Raw genomic sequence first — 12,317 nt, 5'->3', positions numbered from 1 at the left:
TTCACATATGTCAGACCACAACTCTCCCCCAGCTTTAAAGCCTTATTAAGGTCACATCTGATAACCGTGGTATTTGTTTAGGGTTTACTATGTGCCAAGCACTGTACTAAGTGACGGGGTGGAGACAAGCAAATCGGGTTGGACAATGTCCCAGTCCCACGTGGGGCTCACAGTCTCAATCCCTATTTTACAGATGAGGTAACAGGCACAGAGAAGTAAAGTGACTTGCCCAAGGTCACACAGCAGAAATGTGGCGGAGCCAGAATTAGAGCCCATGTCCTTCTGACTCCCAGGTTCATTCTCTATAATAATAATAATAATAATAATTGCATTTATTAAGGGCTTACTATGTGCCAAGCACTGTTCTAAGCGCTGGGGAGGTTACAAGGTAATCAGGTTGTCCCACGTGGGGCTCGCAATCTTCATCCCCATTTTACAGATGAGGGAACTGAGGCCCAGAGAAGTTAAGTGACTTGCCCAAAGTCACATAGCTGACAAGTGGCGGAGCCAGGATTTGAACCCACGACCTCCGACTCCAAAGCCCATGCTCTTTCCACTGAGCCACGCTGCTTCTCTATCCACTGTGCCATGCTGCATCTCTAAGAAGCACCTCCTCCAAGAGGCCTTCCTCAAAGCCTTCTTTTCCCCGGCTCCCTCTCACTTCAGTATTGTCTATTCATTTGGATGTCTTACCTTTGGGCATTTGGTATTCACTCCACCTTCAACCCTACAGCACTTATTTACACATCTACAAACTATATATTATAAATTATTTAGTTATATTAATGTCTGCCTCCTCCTCTAGATTGTAAATGCCATGTGGGAAGGGAATATGTCTACCAACTCTGTTGTACTGCATTCTCCCAAGCACTTAGCACAGTGCTCTGCATACAGTAAGTGCCCAATAAATACCATTGATTTGACATAATTTAATTTTTAACTTTTTCTAAAATGTTCCTGTTGTATATTTTTCTTCTCAAGATAACAATCTTGCCAAACTAAGATTGTAAATTTGAGATTAAGATTATATACTCTAGCTCTTGACTTCCTAAAATACACTGTTATTGCTACTAACCTAAATAATGACATCTTTATTAGCACAGGATTTTTGCAGAAGATGCTGCTGGTGTGACACATATTCCTAAACAGGACTTAAATTTCATGACAGTGAGTATTAAAAAAATTACTCTATAAAATCTGTAATTCTCCTTATGTTAAATATGGCCAATTAGTCCCTAACCTCTGGGATGCATCCTCATTTCCTCACCTTCAGACAGGGTTCTACAGATAATGCTTGATGTTAATGAGTTATTCTTTTGGATCTGGATTCTTAATTTACATTGTTATACCAAGTACTTGTAACATACACTGTAATGTCATATTTTAAATTAGATTATATCACTATCACCTGGTATGTGACCCTGGGAAAATCAGGGTGGAGATTTTTTTTTTTCCTTCTGTAACAAATCTCAAATCAAAAAGCACACATAATGGACAGCTAGCAAAATCAGTGTTACTAGAGGAAGTCTATAAAGATCATTTGTTAGGAATCTATTATCATTGGCCTGATAGTACCCTCTCATTTATTAACTGCCCTAATCAGCAAGCTGGACACATGAACACTATAGAATTCAGACAGCAATAATTTTAGGAAAAATTCCCTGAACAGTTCTGGTCAGATTTAAGACAACCACCCATTTTTCCTAGAAGATGCCTTATTAAGCAAGCACAATAAAGTCTTCTTCTTGCAACATTAAAGCAAAATAAATAACGACAAAATCAAATGAGTTAAATTGGTTTCTTCTGTGGTAAGATTATCAAGGTGAGCCCTCAGATGGTCTGGAGATCTGGGCTCATTTCATAAGGAAGTGTATTCAGGTATTGCTTTTTTTCCTATCAAAAATAATGCGGCTGTCAGTCAACGTAAAATGTTTTTTTATTTAAACTGTTCCATACAGCTCTACATTTTTCTACCTATAGCTCTCTCATGCACAACGAACGCACGTCATCTGTTATACCTGTGGATCTGCAGAGTGGCAAAGGGCTTATATTCACATTTCTAGGGAAATCTTCTCTATTAGCAGCAGTGCCAGTTTCTGGGATAGCCCCCTCACCCCCAATAACAGGAATGGTTTCACCAGGTTTCCATGGGAGGATCAAATTCAGTAAGATCTACCTTCGAGGCTCCTTGCTGGATCTGAGACCAGTCCACAGCTCCTCGGCCTAACTGGATTGAATGACTCAAAACTCGCTGTCAAATAAATATCCCCGGCAGCAGAGGCAGGCTGCCAGACACGTAAGAGAATAAATAAAACCAAGTGCCTGACTTAGAACTTTTGAGGCTAATGCACAGTGTGCAGTCTAACTGTCATACCCAGGAGAGTAGACAAGCTCCCTGCTCAGCAAACCTTTGCTGGTGCCAGTGTGTATACACATTCAATCAATGGTATTTACATTCGTCTGAAATTGGGATATGATTCCTAGCCAAATCAGTCACATCCTGCAGAATTTGGCTGCAAGCCTATGACAATGAAGGACACCCTCCTCACCAGTGCTTCTAACTCAAAAGCAAATACAGACTCATAATTTTAGGTAAAAAAACCCAACAGGAATGAAATTTAGAAATCTTAGGTTGGGAAACATACCTCTTGTATGCTCAGAGCAATTATCATTGATTAGCAGTGGACTCCTCTACACTAAGCTCCACCTCTATACTGGAAGATCCTTGTGGGCAGAGACTATGTCTACCAACTTTCTCAAGCACTTAGTAGAGTACATTAATCAATCAATCAATCAATCAATCATTGATCACCAGTCTGGTTAGGGTATTGAGGCATTCTAAAATCAAGCACTATAGAATGGGTTGAATCGGAATTTGTTGGGATAATAGCGCTTGCCTCATTAAAAAATACATGTTCCAATTGTTGCATTTGAATGGATCTAACCAGAAAGAGTGAAGGAGAAAGTAAGATTGCAGTTTTCCTTTCCATAGGTGATTTGACTGGCATTCCTTATCACCGATAAATTTAGTTAGTAGTGGAGGCCAAAAAATGAATATATTATTTCTGAGATCACTAATTGGATATGTGGCTTCAAGTACAACATACAACAAATAGCACATTATGGTACTGGAACATGCTTAATAAATGAGAAGACAATATATCAAAGTTTTTCCATTTTGTTTGGGAGTAGGTGGAAAAATTTTTTACATGTGGTGATTGGCTATTTTCCATATCAATCAATAGTATTTATTGAGCATATAGAAATGCCAATGAACTGAAAGCTTTTTGGGCAGGGAACATTTCACACCATCATTCTATACTTTCTGCGCACCTAACAGAGTACACTAAGCAGCGTGGCTCAGTGGAAAGAGCACAGGCTTTGGAGTCAGAGGTCATGGGTTCAAACCCCGGCTCTGCCAATTGTCAGCTGTGTGACTTTGGGCAAGTCACTTAACTTCTCTGTGCCTCAGTTACCTCATCTGTAAAATGGGGATTAAGACTCTGAGCCCCCAGAGGGACAACCTGATCACCTTGTAACTTCCCCAGTGCTTAGAACCATGCTTTGCACATAGTAAGGGCTTAATAAATGCCATTATTATTATTAAGTGGATGCTCAATAAATGCTGCTGCTGCTACTACTACTGTTGCCTGTTGAATTCATAGCATTTCTGCAGAATGCATGCTTCTATTCATTCAATCATATTTATTGAGTGCTTACTATGTGCAGAGCACTGGGATGGGGTCTTCAATCAATCAATGACCTGAGTGCTTACTGTGTGCGGAGCACTGTACTAAGCACTTGGGAGAGTATAATACAAAAGAGTTGGTAGACACGCTCCCTGTCCACAAAAAATTGACAGCTTGGGGGATCTTGTCTTAGCTTAATTTTACAATAGAATTGCTAAAGTGGCTTTAGCTATTATCTTGTGAAGCTCCTTTTGGATCTTTTCCATTACTATTCTTGTCCAATTTGTGTTATTGATGAAATCCCAACTTGGGTCAGTATCTTGTTTGGGAATCATGCTTGCCCATGATTACTGAGACCTTCAGAAAATTCTCAACTGTGGTCCTGGTTGGAGTTTCTAACCCCACGTCTTCCTTTGATAGGTCTAAAAGAATGATGGCTAATTTTACTTGTAGTATGGAGTTATGCTGCAAAACAGCCGATTTCAATTTCACAAAACAAGGGCTTCAACACTAATACGCTTTAAGTGACACATTATGGTACTGGAACATGCTTAATAAATGAGAAGACAATATATCAAAGTTTTTCCATTTTGTTTGGGAGTAGGTGGAAAAAATTTTTACATGTGGTGATTGGCTATTTTCCATATCAAGCAATAGTATTTATTGAGCATTTACTGTGTGCAGAGCACTGTACTAAGCATTTGGGAGAGTAAAATACAAGAGTTAGTAGATACATTCCCACCCACAACAAACTTACAGTCTATATCCTTTGAGTTCAAAGGAAATATGATTAAATTGTTGCAAATGGGATTTACCTTAAAGTCTATCTCATCTTTAAGCTCCTTCTAGTCTTACGAGTCTACAACCGCTTTTATCAAATGGAATCTGGAAAGCTATTTCATATACTTTCTCAATGAATTGTCAATTAACCAATGGTACTTGAGTGCTTAATGTGTACAGAGCACTGCATTAAGTGCTTGGGACAGTACAATATAACAGAGTTGGTAGATACATTCCCCATCCACGAGCTTTACAGACTATTTTCCACATATGACAATTTCTTACTTAGATTGTGAGCCCCATGTGGGACAGGAACTGTGTCCAAACTGATCATTCACCCCAACACTTAGGGTGTTTGACACCTAGAAAGCACTTAAGTACCATAATTAGAAAACACCGTAAATATTAAATGATGGAAACGAGTTGTCACATCTGTTGGGACGTGGGTTGTTCATGTGTTTCACACAGAGTAAGCCCTCACTAAATATTATTCTGGTATTTGATAAGTGCTTACTGTGTGCCAGGCACTGTATTAAGCACTGGGGTGTAAACAAACATATCGGGTTGGACACAGTCTCTGTTCCACATGAGGTTCACAGTCTGCTGGGAAGCAGCATGGCTCAGTGGAAAGAGCACGGGCTTTGGAGTCAGAGGTCATGGGTTCAAATTCTGGCCCTGCCAATTGTCAGTTGTGTGACTTTGGGCAAGTCACTTCAGTTCTCTGTGCCTCAGTTACCTCATCTTTAAAATGGAAATTAAGACTGTGAGCCCCCCGTGGGACAACCTGATCACCTTGTAACCTCCCCAGTGCTTAGAAGAGTAATTTGCACATAGTAAGCGCTTAATAAATGCCATCGTTATTATTATTATTATTAATCCCCATTTTACAGACGAGGAAACTGAGGTACAGAGAAGGGAAGTGACTCATCCAAGGTGACACAACAGATGAGTAAATACCGTAATTAACTTACGGAGTGTGGATTTCAGTGGTCAACTAGGGGGTGTTAGCCATTAGCACCTGTTTCTTCTGGATTCAGTTAGCCAGGATGTACTTCAAATTGGCCTTCACTGTCCTGAGTTATACTAGCCAATCAGGGAGCTGGTTTGGCAAGGAGGAGAGGAAGGAAAGACTAGTGCTCAAACATGATGATGATGATGATGATGGTATTTGTTACGGGCTTACTATGTGCCAAGCACTGTTCTAAGCACTGGGATACATAAAAGGTAGTCAGGTTGTCCCATGTGGGGCTCACTGTCTTCATCCTCGTTTTACAGATGAGGTAACTGAAGCACAGAGAAGTTAGGTGACTTGCCCAAAGTTACAGAGCAGACAAGTGGCAGAGGTGGAATTAGAACTCAAGACCTCTGACTCCCAAGTCCATGCTCTTTCCACTATGCCACACTGCTTCCTTGGATCAAACATCAGATCAGAAAGAGCCTGTGGTGGCTTTAGATCTGAGGGAGGATGCAAGAACCCACCCCTCCACCAGCAAGGAAATTTTCATTTTTCACTTTTCTCTTTCTCTATAAAGGCCAAGTTAACAACTGTGGGGAGGAAGTGAACACCTAAACATGTAATGATAATAATAATAATAATAATGATAATAATGATAATATTTGTTAAGCGCTTACTATGTACCAAGCACTGTTCTAAGCGCTGGGGAGGTTACAAGGTGATCAGGCTGTCCCATGTGGGGCTCACAGTCTTAATCCCCATTTTCCAGATGAGGTAACTGAGGCACAGAGAAGTGAAGTGACTTGCCCAAAGTCATACAGCTGACAAGTGACGGAGCCGGGATTAGAACCCATGACCTCTGACTCCCAAGCCTGGGCTCCTTCCACTGAGCTATGCTGCTTCAAGACTGTATCCTCTTCAATAATAATAGTAATGATGATGGCATTTATTCAGCGCTTACTATGTGCAAAGCACTGTTCTAAGCTCTGGGGAGGTTACAAGGTGTCAGGTTGTCCCCCGGGAGGCTCACAGTCTTAATCCCCACTTTACAGATGAGGTAACTGAGGCTCAGAGAAGTGAAGTGATTTGCCCAGGGTCACACAGCAGACATGTGGCAGAGCCGGGATTAGAACCCACGACCTCTGACTCTCAAGACCGTGCTCTTGCGCTGAGCCTGTAAGCACTTTGTGGTTAGGGAATGTGTCTACCAACTCTTGATGTGTCTACCAACTCTTGTACTGAACTTCCCCAAGTGCTTAGTACAGTGCTCTGCATATAGTAAGTGCTCAATAAATTTCAGTGATTTACTTTTTGATGGCAGCTGCTCTAGACAATGAGCAGTTTCCTAGAGCAACTTCTACCTCAAGAATTCCAGACCCAAGAGGAAATAATTACATTCTAAGAAACATTAATAGCATCTTTTTTCTTTTGTCTATTCAATTTCCCTCTTACCAAAGTGCTCTTTTCAAATGAGAGAGCATACATACTGAGCCAGTTCACTGAACTCCAAGGTCCTGAAGTGGTTAAAATATTCTCTGGTATTTTTGGCTCAAAATGACCTTTTGGGATGTGTAACACCTATAATAGGAGATGCAGGAACAGATGAAGGGACAGGGGGAGGGACTGTCATATTCATCACAATTTCTCCCACCATGAAGAGCATTTATTGAGCTCTTAATGTGAGTAGACCACTGTAGTAAGCATTTGGGAGAATACAGAACAACAGAGTTGGTAGAAACGTTCCCTACCCACAACAAGTGTACACGTCTATTTACCAAATCCCCAAGTGAGCGTGTGAAATTAAGATGCTCCTACTGCAATTTTTCCCCATTAAAGCAGCATTGCAAAAAGTTTAAATAGGGTTAGTGTAGGGACTTCACATTAAAAGGTCAGCTATCTTCTGAGCTAAATAATACTAGATCATATGCCCAACAATTGGTTTTTGCAAAATGTTAATTCCAGATAGGAAACTATTATCCAATAAGTAGGAGTTGTGAGGAAAATGGGATCCTCTTTCCCTTTTTCCTCCCAAACCTAAGAGTGGTGGGGAGAAGCGACAGGAACAGCAGGAATCCTTGCTGGGGGTTGCTGTCCTACTTCCTTGATAGGTCAACTGACAGAAAGATGAAACTCTGCAGTGCAGCCAAAGACCCACAACTACAACAAAAATCAATCGACCTGCAAGAGTCAGAGCCAATGATATTATATTAGAAAGAAGTTAAAGCACATGCATTGTTAAAGTATTTTTTTCTCATCTCCACACTTCTGTTAGATACAATGCACTTCAGTAATCTTCCTTTGTTAACTATTTACTTAGTAAGCCACATTTCTGTTTATAATAACTAATGAGAAATGAACGATTGTCTTTGAATCCTTTTTTGATCCATTGAAGGTATCTCTTCAAATTAATCATGTCCTCTATAAGTGGAGTAAATATGGAGATTTCACTATTCACTTAGAGTATTTTAGTCTCTCCACGACCAAGGAGGATATAATTGGTATTCAATCACTCTGATTCCAAACATTGAGGATGGCTCTTCTATACCACACATATGTAGCTGTGCACATGTGGATGTTCACAGATGTGCTATTATTTGTACATCACATATGAAAACATTTTCTACTATAAACAGAAGACCAAAGCACAGTGGGGAAATTCAGTGGGCAGGGTTTTAAACAGTCCAGTAGTTTGCCTCGCACATATTAAAAAACCCAACGTAGAAACCCCAAGCATCTCTTATTAATCTAGTCTCTAGATTAATGTGAGATGTAATCTTGGGAATATGAGGGCTGATATTTTCCTATTAACCTTATAAGTTATCCTATTCACTTTCTTAGTCATTAATGAGTAAATTAAACATTTCACATATGAACCAATGCTTGGTAATTAAAAACGGCAATTTGGAGAGTTTATTCAAACACACTTTTTAAATTGCAGCTACTAATAATACCCCATACTCTCTAGGATTTAAATGAAATCCAATGACAGATAAACTGCTTGCATTAAAACCACTATCAAAGTTATTTTGCACTTAGTTTCATCCTAATCCATCTGATTTTTCTTTAGCTTTGACAAGCTGACCTCTCTCGCTGTGTGTGCAGTATTGATGTCATTACAGAAGTGCTGTTCCTCAGCCTTTCTGCTCGTAACAAAGTAAATGGAAATAGAGAGAAACCTAGGGGAGGTAACAACTTGTTCGGGATGATGAGGCAGAATTGTGGCTAAAAAATAGGAACAATTACAGCAGGAAAGGGCCCCTATTGTCACAACTAATTCACTCACTACAGTCTTTTGCTTCAAAACATGCTGCTTTTTGCATGAATAAGATTTACTGCATTCTTTTCACTGGCAAGCTCAAAGCACAAAAGCATGTTTTAATTTAACTTGAATAAATGCTTTGAAAGTTCAGTGTGCATGCATCTCAGGGATCAGAAATGCAGCCTAGGGCTGTCACAATTTTCTGATTCTCTAGTACAACTAATTCATTTTGCATATGATTATCAAATATTAACCTAGCCAGTAAAAGGAGGCTTGGATTTAATATAAAACCTAAGACCAACAGCCTGGACAACAAGCCAAGTGGAGCACGTGTATGTAGTTTTGCAGAGACGTTTGCACCCTTAAGGCAAAATAATTATGCAAAGGATAAAAATTTAAAAAAGGCAAAAATATAGAAAAAAATTGGGTCAAACTCATATGCTTAGAACAGTAGATAAAGGTGCAGGTCCACTACCAATATCAAAGCCCCCTTGGATTAAAAATACACAGATTCCCCAGTAATGTGCTTTGAATTAAGGGCTCATTTCAAAGATCATGAGGCTATTCCTCAGGCAGAGGAAGAAAGAAGATCTGGCTAAAGAAAACTAAGTATACTACAGCTACTTAAAATACTGTATCCAGACACAACTCATTAGGAAGCCTTTGTGCTCAAAGCTAATTTGAATCGTAGAGCCCTGCTTTTAAAGAACAAAAATAATAATCCCCGTTTTATCTTAAATCCCTTAGCTGAACCTGGCTTCTAATTAAAATGTTCCTGCATTATTCCACATTTTCTGAATTTCTAACTTGTTGGGCTAAATAAAGCCATCAAGAGTTTTAGCCTAACTTATAAGATGTCATTAATATTTAAATGCCTGAAAAGCATTTTCAAACAAAGCACATTTCTTTCACGGCCTTTATAGTTTTAATCTCGCAACAAGATAACATTCAGAAAGATACCTGTGGCGTTAACAGGGGCTTTGTGATATTGGTCCCACCATCCCACCCAGTTATAGTTTAAGACCTTAGTTCTGCATACATCAAACATAATGATATTACTTAATGAAACATTAAGCATATGTTTAGCTGGTGCTACAAATTTGTGCTGATATTTTGCGTTGGTCAGAATGCAGGCTAAATCCCTCTGGAATAGGTCATATCGTAGATAACTTTAAACTTAAAAGACAGCGATTTTAATAAACCTGTCAATACAATTTTTTTCGTAAAAACATTTGAGACTGATTAGCCTGCTTATATTGAAAGAGAAACACAAGGTCTATATCTTTAGATCTTTTATTGAACTTCAAGCAGAGCATCAATACTGCTTCTCAGCTGTAAATGAAAATTGATTCCAGGTTTAACCCTTCATTTCCCCTGGTCTTTAATCCCAAATAACTAACAGAAAAAAGCACAAAGGGGATCAGCCAAAAATTTAGTTAAGAACTAAATGGGCTGAAGGCCAACTACACTACACTATCAACACAATACCACAGCACCACTTCATTGAAAGAAGGTCTTCAAAGTTCAACCATGGAGGTAAGTAAATGCGGGAAAGTAGGTTGCCAAGGTTTAATCTAGCACCTTCCCATAGCCCAAAATTCACTTAAAATGAAAGACAAAGGCACTGTATATCAATTTGTTGTGATTAATGTCTTCCAAAGAAGATCTTTTCATTCATTCACTCATTCTGTCAAATTTATTCAGTGCTTACTGCGTGTAACTGCACTGAGCACTTGGGAGGGTAAAATATAACAATAAACAGACACAGCCCCTGCCCACAACGAGCTTACAGTCTAGGCCTGGAGGACAATCATCTTCCAGCAATGGCTGTACCAAAAACCAGATCAAACTCAAAAATAGCTAAGATAGATTCTGAAAGTGAAACAAAATATGGGATGGAGGATGCAGAGATTTCACCCAAATATTAAACGAATATTTTCAGAATGGCAATGTGCATATGGGCCCGTGTATCTGAAGTTTCAAAGCTACTAGATGGTAAAATCTTATGTTAAAAAAGTTTTTGGAAACCCTAAACCCCATAGCTGAACATTTGGCATCTGTAATTTGTATTTTTTAATGTTCCCATTCCAGCCTCATCATCCATTTATATATTTGAGGGAATAATGCTTAGCATTTAAACACATCATAATTGCTTTGTTAATGTTTGTGCAAATGACCTATAGGCCTGATCACCATCTTTAATACTGCTTTGGATGAGGGAAAAACAGCTGAAATGTAAAAGTTTGGGGATTCAAATGCCACAACAAATTTAGATGCAGGGCTAATTTTTCATATGTGGATTTGGAATGATCATTTTTAGGATATTTAATGTTTTAAGAACTAGCATCTGTTTATAAAAGGTATTTGGCAAAAATATGAATACATGGAATCTAGTAGATTTTAATATGAAAATACAGATTTGCTATGCAGTGTTTTCTTTCCTTGAAAATTGGTAGCTTTTGCAGGGTACTTAAGAGTCGATTCAGTTATTGTTCTCAAAATGTATTCATCTACCCTTTTCAAAGTTACAGTTGATCAATTTATAAAATGAAGGTATTTCATTATCTCATCTAAGTCAAAAGGCATGAAAATTCAGAAACTTAAATATCCAAATTTTAAAAATCACATCTCCAAGAGACCTTCCCCAACTAAGCCCTCATCTCCCTTAAACCATCTCCCTTCTTCACTGACCTTGCACTTGGATTTGTGCAATTTATTCACCCCACCCTCAGCCCCATGGAATTTACATACACACCATGATTTATTTTAATGTCTGTCTCCCTTCTAGACTGTAAGCTCCTTGTGGGTAGGGAACATGTCTACCAACTCTGTTATATTGTACTCTCCCAACCACTTATCGCAATGCCTGTGCATAATACAGAGAAGCAGCATGGAGTAGTGAATAGAGCACAGGCTTGGAGTCGGAAGGTCATGGGTTCTAATCCCAGCTCTCCCACTTGACTTCTGTGTGACCCTGGGTAAGTCATTTCACTTCTCTGTGCCTCAGTTCCCTCATCTGTAAAACGGGGATTGAGACTATGAGCCCCATGTGGGACAGGGACTGTGTCCAACCCAATTTTGCTTGCAACCACCCCAGCGCTTAGTACAGTGTCTGGCACATGGTAAGCACTTAAATACCACAATTATCATTATTATTATTAGAAAGCCCTCAATAAACACTACTGACTGACAGATCCAAGAAATACTAAATACCAGGAATGGTCAAAAAGATGGATAGAAATTTGTAAGAACTCATGGAATCCCAAGACCACTATGGAAATGTTCTTACTAATGAAGAGGAAATTGATCATACTTCTCTGCCCACTCCAGGAAACACCATGCTAAGAAGAGTTTTTGTGTTTCATGCATCTGGCTATAAAACAGACATTTTGAAAGGATAGTATCTTAAAAAGAATAACAACTTTGGCAGATGAAGGGACTGAAGAAGAAAAATCCAATCTGTAGAGAACAGCTAAACAGTGATTCAAGGAAGGTGAAAATTTGAAAGCTGTATATTTAACATTAAGGATGGGTTTGAAGGAAAATAAAGGTGTTCAAGAACAGAAACTTTTAGTGCTATATGAAATGAGAAGTATTACCCTGATAAACTGAGCCTAGAAAGGTCGTTGTGGAA

General features: G+C 39.1%; 1 protein-coding gene across 1 annotated transcript in view; it reads right to left on the bottom strand.

Annotated features, from left to right (window-relative positions):
* AFF2 (AF4/FMR2 family member 2) overlaps window positions 1-12,317 on the bottom strand; it is a 361,545-nt gene that overhangs the window by 91,461 nt on the left and 257,767 nt on the right. The window lies entirely within an intron of this gene.

Source organism: Tachyglossus aculeatus, chromosome 6 (genome assembly GCF_015852505.1).
Source record: "Tachyglossus aculeatus isolate mTacAcu1 chromosome 6, mTacAcu1.pri, whole genome shotgun sequence".
Classification (NCBI taxonomy): Eukaryota; Metazoa; Chordata; class Mammalia; order Monotremata; family Tachyglossidae; genus Tachyglossus; species Tachyglossus aculeatus.
This window is presented reverse-complemented; position numbering and strand designations above follow the sequence as displayed.